The sequence below is a fragment of the Cnephaeus nilssonii genome, assembly GCF_951640355.1.
Source record: "Cnephaeus nilssonii genome assembly, chromosome: 13".
In the NCBI taxonomy this organism is placed as follows: Eukaryota; Metazoa; Chordata; class Mammalia; order Chiroptera; family Vespertilionidae; genus Cnephaeus; species Cnephaeus nilssonii.
Window position 1 is genome coordinate 37,011,982 of NC_137084.1, and position 14,218 is coordinate 37,026,199.

The 14,218-nt window shown below is 44.8% G+C and overlaps 1 pseudogene across 1 annotated transcript; it reads left to right on the forward strand.

Moving 5' to 3' along the window:
- Nucleotides 1-923: 923 nt before the first annotated feature.
- On the forward strand, nucleotides 924-1,684 carry LOC307109407 (melanoma-associated antigen B16-like; annotated as a pseudogene). Its single transcript has one exon. The product of its transcript is annotated as a melanoma-associated antigen B16-like (transcript).
- The last annotated feature ends 12,534 nt before the right edge of the window (nucleotides 1,685-14,218 follow it).

The following is a 14,218-nucleotide window of genomic DNA, read 5'->3' on the forward strand; positions in this document are numbered from 1 at the left end:
GGCACATCCCCAGTGGGGGCGTGCAGGAGGCAGCTGATCGATGTTTCTAACTCTCTATCTCTCTCCCTTCCTCTCTGTAAAAAAACAATAAAATATATTTTTTAAAAAAAGAAAAGAAATATAAAAAGACTTTAAAATAGAAGGTTGAAATGTTCAGACCTTCCATTTCAAAAGGAAATTATTAAGCAAAAATAAGCTGAAATGAGTTAACATGGAGGATAAACAATTAGAAATCCGTGAAATGAAAAAATACCCTAATTGAAAACTAAAAGGCCATAAACGGGAGAAACTCTATAATAAATAAGCTCAAAGAGTAAATTAGAGAATTGGGTGAATTAGAATTGGGTGAAAGAACTGAGGAATTCACTCAGAATATTGCATGAGATGAACAAAAAGAAACAGCAGTTAAAATCAAGGGAAGCCGGTTAAAAGGTTTAAATGTTTATATAATAGTTCAAGAGAAAGAGAATTGAAAGTACTAGTAGAAATTGCTGAAGATTCCCCCCACCCGCCCCAGAGTTGAACAAAAAGCCCTAGGGATGAGAGAAATTCACACTCGGCCAAATTACTACTAAAGAATGTTGGGGGAGGGGAAGTTTCAGGTATAGAAAGTAAGAAATTCCTCCTGCAGACTGGGGCTGAGAGGCTTTGATCTGAGGCCCAGGGGCTTCTGGTCAGCTGAGGGAAGAGTCCCTGTGCCACCCAGTCAGGCAGTGATTCCCCAGTGCTCCCCTTCCTGTTCACACTCCCGCCCACAAGAGTCGAGCACTGCTACCCACAGAGTCGTCAATGCCTTTTCGTCAGAAAAATCCACAATGCTCACCTGATCACCTCCTTCAGTGAGACCCACAGTGAGATCCTGGGCCTGGAGGTTACACTGCTCTCCAAGGCTCTGGGGGAGACCTGTCTCCTCCCATCCTCGAATGCCTGGCAATCTGAAGGAGGCTCCTGATGCTGGTATCCCCAATGCCCCTGAGAGTCCTCCGAGTTTCTGCTCGTCTTTCTTCGCCATCAGAGCCATCTCATCAAGCAGATCAGATGAGGGCTCCAGTGGCCGAGAGGAGGAAGATAGCACCTCACAGGCTGGGCCAGACCCCAAGAATGTGCCTATAGATGCTCTAAATAGGAATGTGTTGGCGAATTTCATAAAAGAGCCAATAAGCAAGGCAGATATGTTGAAGACTGTCACCAGAAAGTACCAAGACCACTTCACTGAGATCTTTCTGAGAGCCTGTGAGCTCATGGAGATGATCTTTGGTCTTGATGTGAAGGGAGTGAATCCCACCATTCACTACTATGGCCTCCTCCTCAAAATGGGCCTCACCTATGAGCGGATGCTGCAGGGTGAGAAGGGTGTGCCCAAGGTCCGCACCCAAATACTTACCCTGTTGCGATCTCCCTGAAGGGGAACCGTGCCACCGAGGAGGAAGTCTGGGAAGTTCTGAATTTGACGGGGATACATTCTGGGAGGGAGCACTTCATCTTTGGAGAGCCTCCGGAGCTCATCACCAAAGATTTCATGAAAGAAAAGCACCTGCAGTACCAGCAGGTGGCCAATAGTGATCCTGCACAATGTGAATTCCCGTGGGGCCCAGGAGCCCACGCTAAAACCACCAAAACACAAGTCCTGGAGTCTCTGGCCAAGATTCATGGGACTGACGCAAGTTCTTCCCCATCGCAGTAGGAGGGGCTTTGCACGATGAAGAGGCTCCAAGCCAGAATTTCAGCCAGGACTGTATCTACTTCCAGGGCCACCTCCAGTTCCCAGCAGCTTGTCCCACTCCTGGGGAAGTCAGGGGTAGTTTCCTCGTGCGTTGTTTGAAGAGGCGGTTCCTGTTCACAGAACTTAGGGCTAAGATGGAACTGAAAGGAACACAGTATATACGCCTATGTATTCCTATTTTATATGTGTAACTTGCAATTTATTTATTTATGTTTGACATATGTATTAATGAAATATTGTTTATTTTCATATAGATTTAATTAGCTTAAATATTCAGGTTTATGGTGATATTGGTCACACATCTAATGCTCTGATGAGGTTTCATAGTAAGAGCTTTGTTGTTTCTAAAACCATGAAAGCATCTCATGTTGTTATCTGGAATAAGATAATAAGGCATCACTATAAGCATTTACTGAAACTGAAAGAAACCAATTTTAAGATAGTTGGGTTCAAGAAACAGCTCAAATGAAAGGGGGTCAAACCTTTTTAAAAATAAATAAATAAATGACATATGCTTGAATTTGCTTAACTTGTTTGTGGATGTATAAGAAATATGTCTTTTTTTCTTTATATATATTTATTTAAATTCTTTATTATTGAAATTATTATTTTTTTATTATTATTGATTTCAGAAAGAAAGGGAGAGGGAGAGAAAGATAGAAACATCAATGATGAGAGAAAGTCATTGATTGGCTGCCTCTTGCATGCCCTACACTGGGGATCAAGCCAGTAACTCAGGCATATGCCCTGACCAGGAATTGAATGGTGACATCTGTTTCATAGGTCAATGTTCAACCACTGAGCCACACCAGCCAGGCTATATCTTAATAAGTTATAAAAAATTTAAGGCCCTAGCTGGGTTGGCTCAGTGGATAGAGTGTCGGCCTGCGGACTGAAGGGTCCCAAGTTCGATTCCATTCAATGGCACCTGGGTTGTGGGCTTGATCCCCAGTAGGGGGACATGCAGGAGGCAGCCAATTGATGATTCTCTCTCATCATTGATGTTTCTACCACTCTCTCCCTCTCCCTTCCTCTCTGAAACAATAACAAAATATATTTTTAAAAATTTAAGAAATTCTTATCACTTAAAAGCCCTTACTACATGAACTCCTGGGTTTTGATTCTAACTCATTTTAACATCTCTGAAATCATGATGCATATTACAATCAATTAGCAACTTTTATCTTTCATTTTGTTTTCCCTTTTTAAAAAGTCTACATTTTTGTTTGCTCAGTTTTCTCTGTTCATCTTATCCTAGTGTATCTTCAGACTTCCCACCAGCTCAGGTATATTTACTCCCATGAGGCGCTCTACCTCTTCGTCTACTCGAAGACGTCTCCCCGGGGCCTGACTTGCTCCAGTGTGAACTGGTTGTCCTCTAAGCCAGCAGCATCGTCGTCCTGGATTCTCCATTCACCAAACTTTGGGGATTTCCTCTCTTGTGATGAAGACCTGGTCTCCTGGTTCCTATTCTCCCTTCCTCTTGGTTTAGTCCTTATTTTAATGAGTTTCTGGCACCTGAGAATTTCCCTTTCTTGCTTTCAAGCTGCCATAGTGATGTCATCCTAGTCTCATAGCTTTATATTTCATCTACGTCCTGACAACCTGCAAATTATATATCCGCACTGGAACCCTCCAAACCTGCATACTCAACTGCTCCTTGATATCTCTCCACTTGTGTGTCCATTAGAAATCTCAAACTAAAAATTCCAAATCAGAACTCCTGATAATCCCCCTAAACCTGCCCCTTCCTCAGCCTGCAGCTTCTCGGTAAATAGCGTTCTTCCAGGTGCTCAATCTGAAAATCTCAGAATTGCCCTTGACTGTTCTCTGTCTCACACATACAATGCCATCAGCAAATCCTTCCAACTTTACCTTCAAAACATATCCAACTTCAACAATAAAGATTTAATTTAAAAAAAAATAAAATAAAATAAAACACCACCTATCCAGAAATCGGTGAACGCTTGCAATCTCCATTGCTAATACCTTGGTCCCAACCGCCATCACGTCTTGCCTTAATTATTGAAAGAGCTTTCAATTCAGTGGTGCTGGGCTGCCACATCGGTGCCCCCAGTGAACTATAGCTTCTGTGTTCATGTTGTTGAGCGGCCCCTTCCCTCTCACCTGGCCTGGCCCTGAACCCTGCTTTAAATAAGAGAATGTGCAGGACTGCTGCTTGCTAGTGATCAGCCTAAGCCTTAAGCAGTCCTGGCAGCTTCCACTTGTGCACTTTGGGAAGTCCTGAGCTGCCACAAAAGAAGTCTGGCTGTCCTGTTGGAGAGAGGCATGAAGAGGGAGGGGCTGGAGAAAACCTGGAGGTCAACCGAGAAATTCAGGCAACAGCAAGAACCAAGCTGTGAGAATATGACCCCCGCGTTGCCATTACAGCCAGCCCCAGCTGTTTGTGAACATATAGTGGACATTCCAGGCCCAGCAGAAACTGCTGTACTCAGGCCAAATTCCTCACGGTCCACAGAGCCATGAGTAATAATAAAAGTTTGTTGCTTAAGCCTCTAAGTTATAGGGTAGTTTATTTTGCCCCAATAGATAACCTAAACTCTAGTGTCCCTGCTTCCTCCTTCACACACACCCCTTCAGCCTCTTCTCCCTACAGCAGCCAGCGAGATTCTTTTAAAATATGAGATGTCGCCCTGGCCGGTTTGGCTCAGTGGATAGAGCATCAGCCTGCAGACTGAAGGGTCCCAGGTTCGATTCCAGTCAAGGGCACATGCCCAGGTTGCAGGCTCAATCCCCAGTAGGGGGTGTGCAGGAGGCAGCCAATCAATGATTCTCTTTCATCACTAATGTTTCTATCTCTCTCTCCTTCACTCTTCCTCTCTGAAATCAATAAAAATATTTTTAAATAAAATAAAATAAAAATAAATAAAATATGAGATGTCATATCACTCCTCTGCTCAGAATCCTCCAATGCTTCTTCTCAGACTCAGAGTAAAACCAAAATCTTTTTTTAAAAACAATATTATTGAATTTATTGGGGTGGCATTTATTAATAAAATTATATAGTTTCAGGGGTATAATTCTATAATACAACATCTGTATAAAACCAAAATCTTTACCACAGCCTCAAGATCTCAGCAACGGCAAACAATTGGGCAAATCCTTGTGCCATCAAAAAGAAAATTTACACTTTAAAAGGTTGTTTAAGGATAACACGTAAGTAAGCCTGACCAGTGTGGCTCAGTGCTGAGCACCAACCTATGAACCAGGAGGTCAGGGTTTCATTCCCAGTCAGGGCACATGCCCGGGTTGTGGGCTCAATCCCCAGTAAGGGGTGTGCAAGAAGCAGCCTATCAATGATTCCCATCATTGATATTTCTATCTCTCTCCCCCTCTCCCTTCCTCTCTGTGAAATCAATAAAAACATATTTAAAAATAAATAAACAAACAAATAAATAAAAGATCAGAGAAAAAACACTCACAGAGACCATACGTGGCTGGCAAAGCTTGAAATATTTACCACCTGGCCCTTTTCAGAACAGGTTGTTAACCTCTGCCCTGCACAGTCTGGCCCCTGCTGACCCTGGCTCATCGCCTACCCTTGCACATTCCCTTTGTGCACCTCGATCCAGGAAGACTCGTGATTTCATGCAATTTCTTGAGGTTATTCCAATCAGCCAGGAATGCTCTTGCCCTGAGGTCTTTGCCCTGCTGTCTTCTCTGCCTGGAATGTTCTTTTCCCAGCTATCTGCCTGGCTGCCTCCTTCTCTTCCCTCAGGTCTTTACTCAAATGGCCCTTCTCAAGTGGACCTTTCCTGATCACCTTACGTAAAATGACAACCCTCCTGCACACACTCCCTAACTCTCTCAACTTGCTTTTTGGGTTTTCTTTGTATCATGTATCACTATCTAGTATATATATATATATATCTTTTTGTTGTCTTGGCTTATTTTCTATATTCTGCCACTAAAAGGTAAACTCCATGTGGGCAGGAGGCTTTATCTGCTTTCTTCATGGATGGATTCTGTTCTGGGTGCTTGGTGGGTGCCCAATATGTATTTCTTGAATTTATGAGTCATGAAAACCACCACATCCCTCTGTTTTCTGCACAGCCCTTCTCAGCACCATATTTAGGAATTTGTCCACAAGCTCATGAGAACCAGGGCCACAGAACAATGCTCAACAAATATCAAGTATCCGATGTACCATTTATTCAATAAATAAAGACACCTCCCACACATACCTTAAAAGAGTGAATGGGGCTCTGGCTAGCTCCCTCAGTTAATTAGAGGTTGCTGGTTCGAACCCCATACAAGAAGCAACCAATGATGAGTGGGACAAATTCATGTTTCTCTCTCTCCCTCCCTCTCTCTCTCCCTCTCCCTCTCCCTCTCCCTCTCCCTCTCCCCCCTTCCTCTCTCTCTGAAATCAATAAATAAAAATAGCAAATGGGAAGTCAACAACTTTTTCAATAATTTTCACTGTGAATGGGAGTAAAGAAATGGGACGGTGGCTGGATGAGAATATAAGGTCAAGGGAAGGTTAAAAATGGGGATACAAGTAATAATCCAGATTGACACAATCAATAGCATGGGGAAAAGGAGGGGGTTAAAGAAGTAGAGTTCTTGGATTGGAGAGAGCAACAGGATGCAGAGCCTGGGAGGAGAGGCTGCTGGTGACGGGCAGGACCTCTCTTTCCACGGAACAGGAGGAAAGAGCAGCTCCCAGCAGAGTCAGAGCCTCCTCAGCGGGAATCTGAGGCCGTTCCCTTCTCCTGGCTTCTAGTTCCTCACTGACGGGTGGGAGATGAGGTTATCTGCTGAGGAGAGAATAGGTGTCGGAGGTTTGCGGGGAGAGAGAAGAGGCAGATTGTGGAGAAAGATAGAGCGCTTACTAGGGAAATGTGAGAGGACAGGTAGGCAGTTAGTGAGGCCCATTTAAACGGAAGCAGGCAGCCCAGGTGGTAATTTTTCTTGAACAGCATCCAGCTGCTCGGTTGTAGGTGCAGAAAAGACAGCGTCACGTTCAGTCACAGTAGCTGGAGCAAAGCAGTGGTTCTCAGTGTGTGGTCTCCAGACCAGCAGCAACAGAATCATTGGAAACTAGGAAGACATGCAAATGCTCAGGCCTCGTCACAGCCCTCCTGAGTCAGAAACTCTGCAAGTGGGGCCCAGAACACAGTGTGGTGTTTAAAAAAATATTTGTATTGATTTCAGAGAGGAAGAGAGAGGGTAAGAGAGATAGAAACATTACGAAAGAGAATCATTGATCGGCTGCCTCCTGCACGCCCCACACTGGGAATTGAACCACAAACTCCTGGTTCAATAGTTCGATGCTCAACCACTGAGCCACGCCAAAAACTGTTTTAACAAGCCCATCCCGTGGGTCTGGTGCTATGCCCAGTCAAGTCTGAGCCACACTGCAATAAAAGGAAAGAACTAGAGGGCCGACGATACTTACAAGGGAACAATTATAATGGGAAACGAGAGTCTTAATTAAATATGAAAGAAAATCAGGCCAAATAATTGTAGAGTGCTGTATTTATTTTCTATTGTTGCCATAGCAAATTACCACAAGCTAAGTGCCTTAAGAAAAACAAACACAAATACACCCACTGATTATCTCATCGTTCTGTAGGTCAGAAATCCAGGTAACGGCATGGCTCAGTGGAGTCCTCTGTGCAGTCTCAGAGAGGCAGAAATCACGTGCTGATGGGACTGCATTCCTTTCTAGAGATCCTACAGATAAATCTCTTTCCAAGCTGACTCAGGTTGTTAGCAGCATTCAGCTGCTTGTAGTTCCAGGGCTCAGGTCCTCATTTCCTTGATGGCTGTCAGCCAGGAACCTGTATCCCCTCTTAAAACTGCCTGCGTTCCTTGCCATGTTGTCCCTGGATCTCCTACCCAGCAAGTTGGTGATCAGAAGGGTGACTTAAGATAGAGGTCTTTAAACTGGGGTTTCAAGCGGTATGCAGGCTTGGACAGTTTGAAGGGATCCATTTAAGAGGATCCTTGACTTCCATAGGTACTTTTGCATAAAATGGATCTAAGGATGCACCATCAGGGTTACCACTATGCCTGTTGTTATTTCCCACCACCTTTTCACAATCCCCCTTCTCTTTTACAAAAGAAAGATCGCTCTCTCACCCATCCTGAATTATATATTATACATTGACCCAGGACATAAAAATTCATCTCTTTAAACGGACACCTAAAATCGCCTTCGGGCCCTAACTGGTTTGGCTCAGTGGATAGAGCGTCGGCCTGCGGACTCAGGGGTCCCAGGTTCGATTCCGGTCAAGGGCATGTACCTTGGTTGTGGGCACACCCCCAGTAAGGGGTGTGCAGGAGGCAGCTGATTGATGTTTCTCTCTCATCGATGTTTCTGACTCTCTCTCTCCCTCTCCCTTCCTCTCTGTAAAAAAAATCAATAAAAATATATTTAAAAAATAAAAATAAAATCGCCTTCCGGTCTTTCCCTGTCTTCCGCATTTTGCTGTCCAGTGTGCAGCATCACATTGGAAACAGGGACAGATGGCACCTGTTGAGAGGTTCCATTTAGATATATGATAGAACGGGACCAAGGAATAATGACAAGTTGTAGTCTTTCTTCCATCTCCAGATGCTGTGAAATAATGTGTTGCTTCGGGAACGGAATCCTGTAAGAGCAAAGCAAAGAGAAGTTCAGAAGAAAATACCGAGAGGGCAGCACCTTATATGATCCAGGCGTAAACCCAGGGCAAGACTCTCTGCCTCCTCTAGCCATTCAGTTTAGAACTAGAATTCAGACAAGATATGTTTGTTGCAGGGAAACACAATATATTTATTTATTTATTATTGATTGATTGATTGATTGATTTTTATTGATTTCAGAGAGAGGGAGGGAGAAGAAGAAAGAGATATAAACATCAATGATGAGCCCTAGCTGGTTTGGCTCAGTGGATAGAGCATCGGCCTGCGAACTGAAGGGTTCCAGGTTCGATTCCAGTTAAGGGCACATGGCTAGGTTGTGGGCTCGATCCCCAGTGGGGGATTTACAGGAGGCAGCTGATCCATGATTCTCTCTCATCATGGATGTTTTTATCTCTCTCTCCCTCTTCCTACCTCTCTGAAATCAATAAAAATATATTTAAAAAGAAAAGAAACATCAATGATGAAAAAAAAAATCATCGACCAGCTGTCTCCTGCACGCCCCCTACTGGGGATCGAGCCCGAAACCCAGGCATGTGCCCTGACCGGGAATTAAACTATGATCTTCTTGTTCATAGGTTGACACTCAACCACTGAGCCACACTGGCCAGGCACAATATATTAATCGAAATCGAAAAATGAAACCTGATTGGAAAATTAATTTGATAATACACTGGTTTAGATTGGATAAATCAAATCTGCAGCTCCAAAGTCTGACAAGTTATATATATAGGCCTTTAATAAGATAAAAGCATTTCATTAAATAATTATATTAGCAAGGCATACTAAACTTATTATTTTATGTTCCAAATTTTTTCTGAGTATATTTGGTTAAATAAGGTGCCTCTATATGAAGGAATAAAAGATATAAGTAACATTAATATGTTAAGTCTTGGTAAAGCCTTTCTTGGTATGTTTCCCAGAAACTGAGAAGGGAGTGAGTCTGAGTAAAAATCCTTTGGAAGACTGTTGGTTTCTAATACTTTGCTTTCAACAAAACTGAAAATTGAGTTGTCAGCCAACAGATTATTAAAAATAATTTTTTATAATAGATTGCTATGTGATTTTTGGAGCTCACTCAGAAGGGGCTCAAGTAATTGAGAAAGTCTATAATAACAGAACTCCTTCCATTCTCATTTATTTATTTGAGCAAAGTAATATTTAACCACATGGAGTAATAAAAGCACAGGCTATCAGTTGATAGTCATTGGTGCCAATTCAACGCCAACAGGAATCCCCAGTTTGGGGTGTGATGAAGAAGGAAACTGTGTCAGTGCAAAACAGCTCCATTGTAAAACAACACGGCCAGGAAAACAGTTTGGCTGTGGGATAATAGCTCAGTAGTGTTATAGCTCAATTATGAAGCAGCACGGCTGTGAAGAGGCCCTGGGTCCCCTTTGGCTAGGCAGCTCTGCTCCTAGAGATGTTTTAGCTGCAACCTGGGAAGCAAAACACACTCTTCAGTCTCTGGTGAAAGGAAAGTGCACTCTTTGAGCCAGAGGGGAACTGGCTTAGTAGACAGAAGTCCCCATCTTTGGTCCCCGATTGGTCCATTCTCATGCAAATGAGGACTCCAAATCCTCGAAGTTTGAGTGGTCCAAAAGGTACTGTCCTGATTGGTCATAATGGAGGCTCTCTGATTGGTTGGTGAAGAAACCGATAGGCATATAGCTCCAGTTGGATTGGGAAAGTCTCAGTCCTATTGGTTGAAATAGGATTCTAGCAACTCCTCTATAAGCACTGGCTTAAATGGAAGGAACACAATGCAGGCTTCTCCCTGAAGTGCAGTGTGTGTGAGAGGCCCCTGTGTAGAAATAGCTGTTTCTTTAAATTTAAGCCCAGTTAAGCCACTTGAAGTCCTTCTCAGTAGGTATCTTCTTTCTCAGGGTCCACAAGACCTACGCACCTCATTAAGAGAGACATTTTCACTGAAATTTTGTTTCCATCCACACTAATAAAAGAGAAACATGCAAATTACCCATCACTCTGCTACACCCACCAGCCAATCAGGAGTGAGTATGCAAATTAACCCAACTAAGATGGAGGCTGCCACGAAGCTGGAGCGAGGAGGAGGTTTGGGTTGCCCCTGGCGATGGAGGAAGCCAAGCTTCCCGCCCGCCCTCCTGGCCTTTGCTCAAGGCTACAAAGTTTCAATTATAAAAGATAAATAAATCCCAGATACCTGCTTCCAGCCAGCCCTGACCTCCACTCAAGGAGGCACTGAAAAAAAGAAAAAGAAAAAAAGCCCCTTACCCAGGCTGGCCACACCCCCATGGGTTGAGGGTCCCCGCTGGGGGGCTTGGCCAGCCTGCAAACAGCCATCAGCCCTCACCCAGGCTGGCCAGGCACCCCAGTGGGGACCCTCACCCTGAAGGGGGTGTGGCCAGCCTGCAAACAGCCCTCAGCCCCTCACCCAGGCAGGCCACACACCCATGGCCAGATCCCTGTAAACAGGCAGTCAAACATCCCTCGAGAGGTCCCAGATTGGAGAGGGTGCAGGCTGGGCTGAGGGACACCACCCCCCATGCATGAATTTCATGCACCAGGCCTCTAGTGTTTAATAATTATTTATCATAATTTATAAAAACATTTCTATTGTTTTGACCAATTATGTGCTACTAATGATTATAACAATTCTATTTCAGTCCAGAAGAAATTTAACATCTATAATCTAATGATCAAAGGAGATAGTTTTTATTTCAATTCATATATATTTTCTTATTGCAGAAAAGACTAATAACATAATCACTAAAAGACTTTCAAGAATAGCCGAAACCGGTTTGGCTCAGTGGATAGAGCTTCGGCCTGTGGACTCAAGGGTCCCAGGTTCGATTCCGGTCAAGGGCATGTACCTTGGTTGTGGGCACACCAACAGGGGGTGTGCAGGAGGCGGCTGATCCATGTTTCTAGCTCTCTATCCCTCTCCCTTCCTCTCTGTAAAAAATCAATAAAATATATTTTTAAAAAAAGCCTTTCAAGAATAAAAATATGTTACTTCAGGGTAAAATTCTGTGTGGAGAAATGCAATGGATTTCACAAGTTTAAGGAGAAAAAGGCACAAGATAAAATTCCAACTTTAAAAAAGACCTTGTTTGTCTTTTTATTTTATTTTTTATTATATATTTCTTTATTGATTTAAGAGAGGAAGGGAGAGAGAGGAATAGAAACATCAATGATAAGAGAGAATCATTGATTGGCTGCCTCCTGCATGCCCCCTACTGGGGATTGAGCCCACAACCCAGGCATATGCCCAGACCGGGAATTGAACCATGACCTCCTGGTTCATAGGTAGAACTAGATACTCAACCACTGAGCCACGCTGGCCAGGCAGGGAACACCTTTTTGACAAGGTGACATTTGAGCAGAAACATGAAGAAAGTGAAGAAGTGACATTTTTGCTCTGGGAAAGGCTTTCTAGGCAGAGGATCACAGGTGCCAAGTCCTGAGGCAGGAGTATGGTCTGCATGTTAAAGGAGGCCAGAGGGCCAGGAGTGAAATGAGTGGGGAAGAGTGACAGGGGAAGAAAAGGCGTACACTCAGTCTCCCTTACCTGGCTTCATTCCTCTCTGTTGCGCTTATCATTGCCTGTTTGTTGTCCGTCTTCCCTAACTAGAATACAAGCTCCATGGCAGCAGAGATTTTGTTTTCTTCATGTCTGTATTCTCAGTGCTTAGACCTGTCATGTAGTAGACATTCATTAACTATGTGCTGGATGGATGAATGAATGAGTGAATGAAACATGGCTTTTCTGGAGACTAAAGGTTTATCATGACAACAGAAACTGGCCAGAGAAAATAGACCTCAGCATGAACGCTCTGAACACAATATTCATGGCAATATCACACACACACACACACACACACACACACACACACACACCCTGAAACCCCTGCAAATGTACAACAAAGGGAAATGATTAAGTGTGCCTGTAGGGTGGAAAAGTATGCATTCATTAAACATTAATTATGAATAGAGCAAAATGTTTATGGTATGTAAGGAAAAGTAGTAGATTGTAAAACAGAACAGTTGTTTTTAATTTTTTTTTTTTATTGATTTCAGAAAGGAAGGGAGAGAGAGATAGAAACATCAATGATGACAGGGAATCATTGACTGGCTGCCTCCTGCACGGCCCCTACTAGGGATTAAGCCCGCAACCTGGGCGTGTGCCCTTGACCAGAATCAAACCCAGGACCCTTCAGTCCACAGGACAACACTCTATCACTGAGCCAAACCGGCTAGGGCAGAACAGTTCTTAATATAAAATTACTGTACCGCTATAATCACAGCAATGCAAAGTGTGATTATATTTTGCAAAATGTGATTATATACCAAAGGACAGTTGATACTAAAACGAAATTTGTTACTGTGTTAGGCCTATTAATGGGCTTATAGGTGGTTTTGTAATCTTTTTCTCTTCACAGTTTAAAAAAAAAAAAAAGTCTTGTATTCTTTTTTCCATAAAAGGAACATGTCTTAACTCCCTGGGCACATTGGCTGAGGAAAATCCCAGCCCTGTGAAGTCAGCACCCAAGTTCCCCCAGAGACTCCCATGGGAGGCAGAGGGGTCCTGGGCCAGGCCCATGCACTTCTGAGTGGTAAGTGAAGCATAGAGCGTTTGCATGACTAACCTGGGGGAGAAGGGAAACCACCAGACAGTTGTTTCTATTTAAGCTCAGAGAAATGCAGAAGTAAATCTCCTTGAGCCTAATTTGGCTTTAAAACGAAACCCACCATGCCATGGAGTTTTTGTGAGGGGGGTTGGAGGGGGGGGGGGGCGGGGGGAGTCTGTAAGGAGGGAGAGTCAAGTCCAGGCTATAGTGACACTCACAGGAGAACCAAGCTCTTCCACGGGGGTCCTCAGCGGAGCCTCAGGGTTAGAGCAAAGGGTTCTGAGACCATAAACCACTGAGCATTGATCCAAACTGTTACACACTCTTCGGTCTTCATACAAGCTATGGAACTTCTTCCCAGAAAAAATGCACATGGACCCACATTTTTGAGACCATTTCAGGGTTTCCACGGAGCCCCTGAATCCTAGACCCTCCTCCTTGTCCCTGTACCCCCTCCCCGGCCCCCGCCTCAGGAATCTTGCTGCGCTTCCATAAATACAATGTCTTGCATAAGATGCATACAATGTGTGCGTTATTGTTCCAAATCTGTTGATTGGATTGTGGTGAACAGATAGAAATTCACTCAGAAGAAATACTGAATTCAGAGACTTCTTGGTGTTGTTATGCATGTTCTCCAGAGAAAAAGTAAACGCCTGTGCAGGCTCAGGAGCGTATTAAGAGGGGCCTCCTGTCGCAGGGGTCCCCTGTCCCCGCAGCCAGGCTGTCTCCCAGCGTCTCTTCCAAGACAGTGAGTCCAGCCGGCCGTTCCTCTGCCCCAGGGCCCGGGCACCGCAGGGCCCAGGGCTCCCGGAGGACCCCGGCTTTTCGGGCGGAGGGGAGGGGAGAGCTGTCACGGAAATACTGCCACCACTGGCTGACTCACATGTGTTTCAAGTTTTATTCTCCATTTATGACCGGGTTTTCCGGACGTAGATTGTCAGCGCGTGCCCAAAGAGTTACAGTCTGAGCTGGACGCGACCTACAGTCACTGGGGCCCTGGGGTCGCTCCGGGTGAGCGTCTTTGGATGGAGTCCCCAGGGGCCGGGGCGTGGGCCACTGTCACCCGCCACCGCAGCCCTCGAGCTCCCTCGCCCGGGCGCGCCGGGGAGCTTAGCCCTGACCGGGGCGCGCACCGCCTTCGGGCACCGGGGGCGCGCGCAGTGCGCGGTGGCGGCGGCAGCGCCTTGAGGCTCCGCTCCCGGCACGCCTCCGCCTCGGGTTGGACACCACGGGG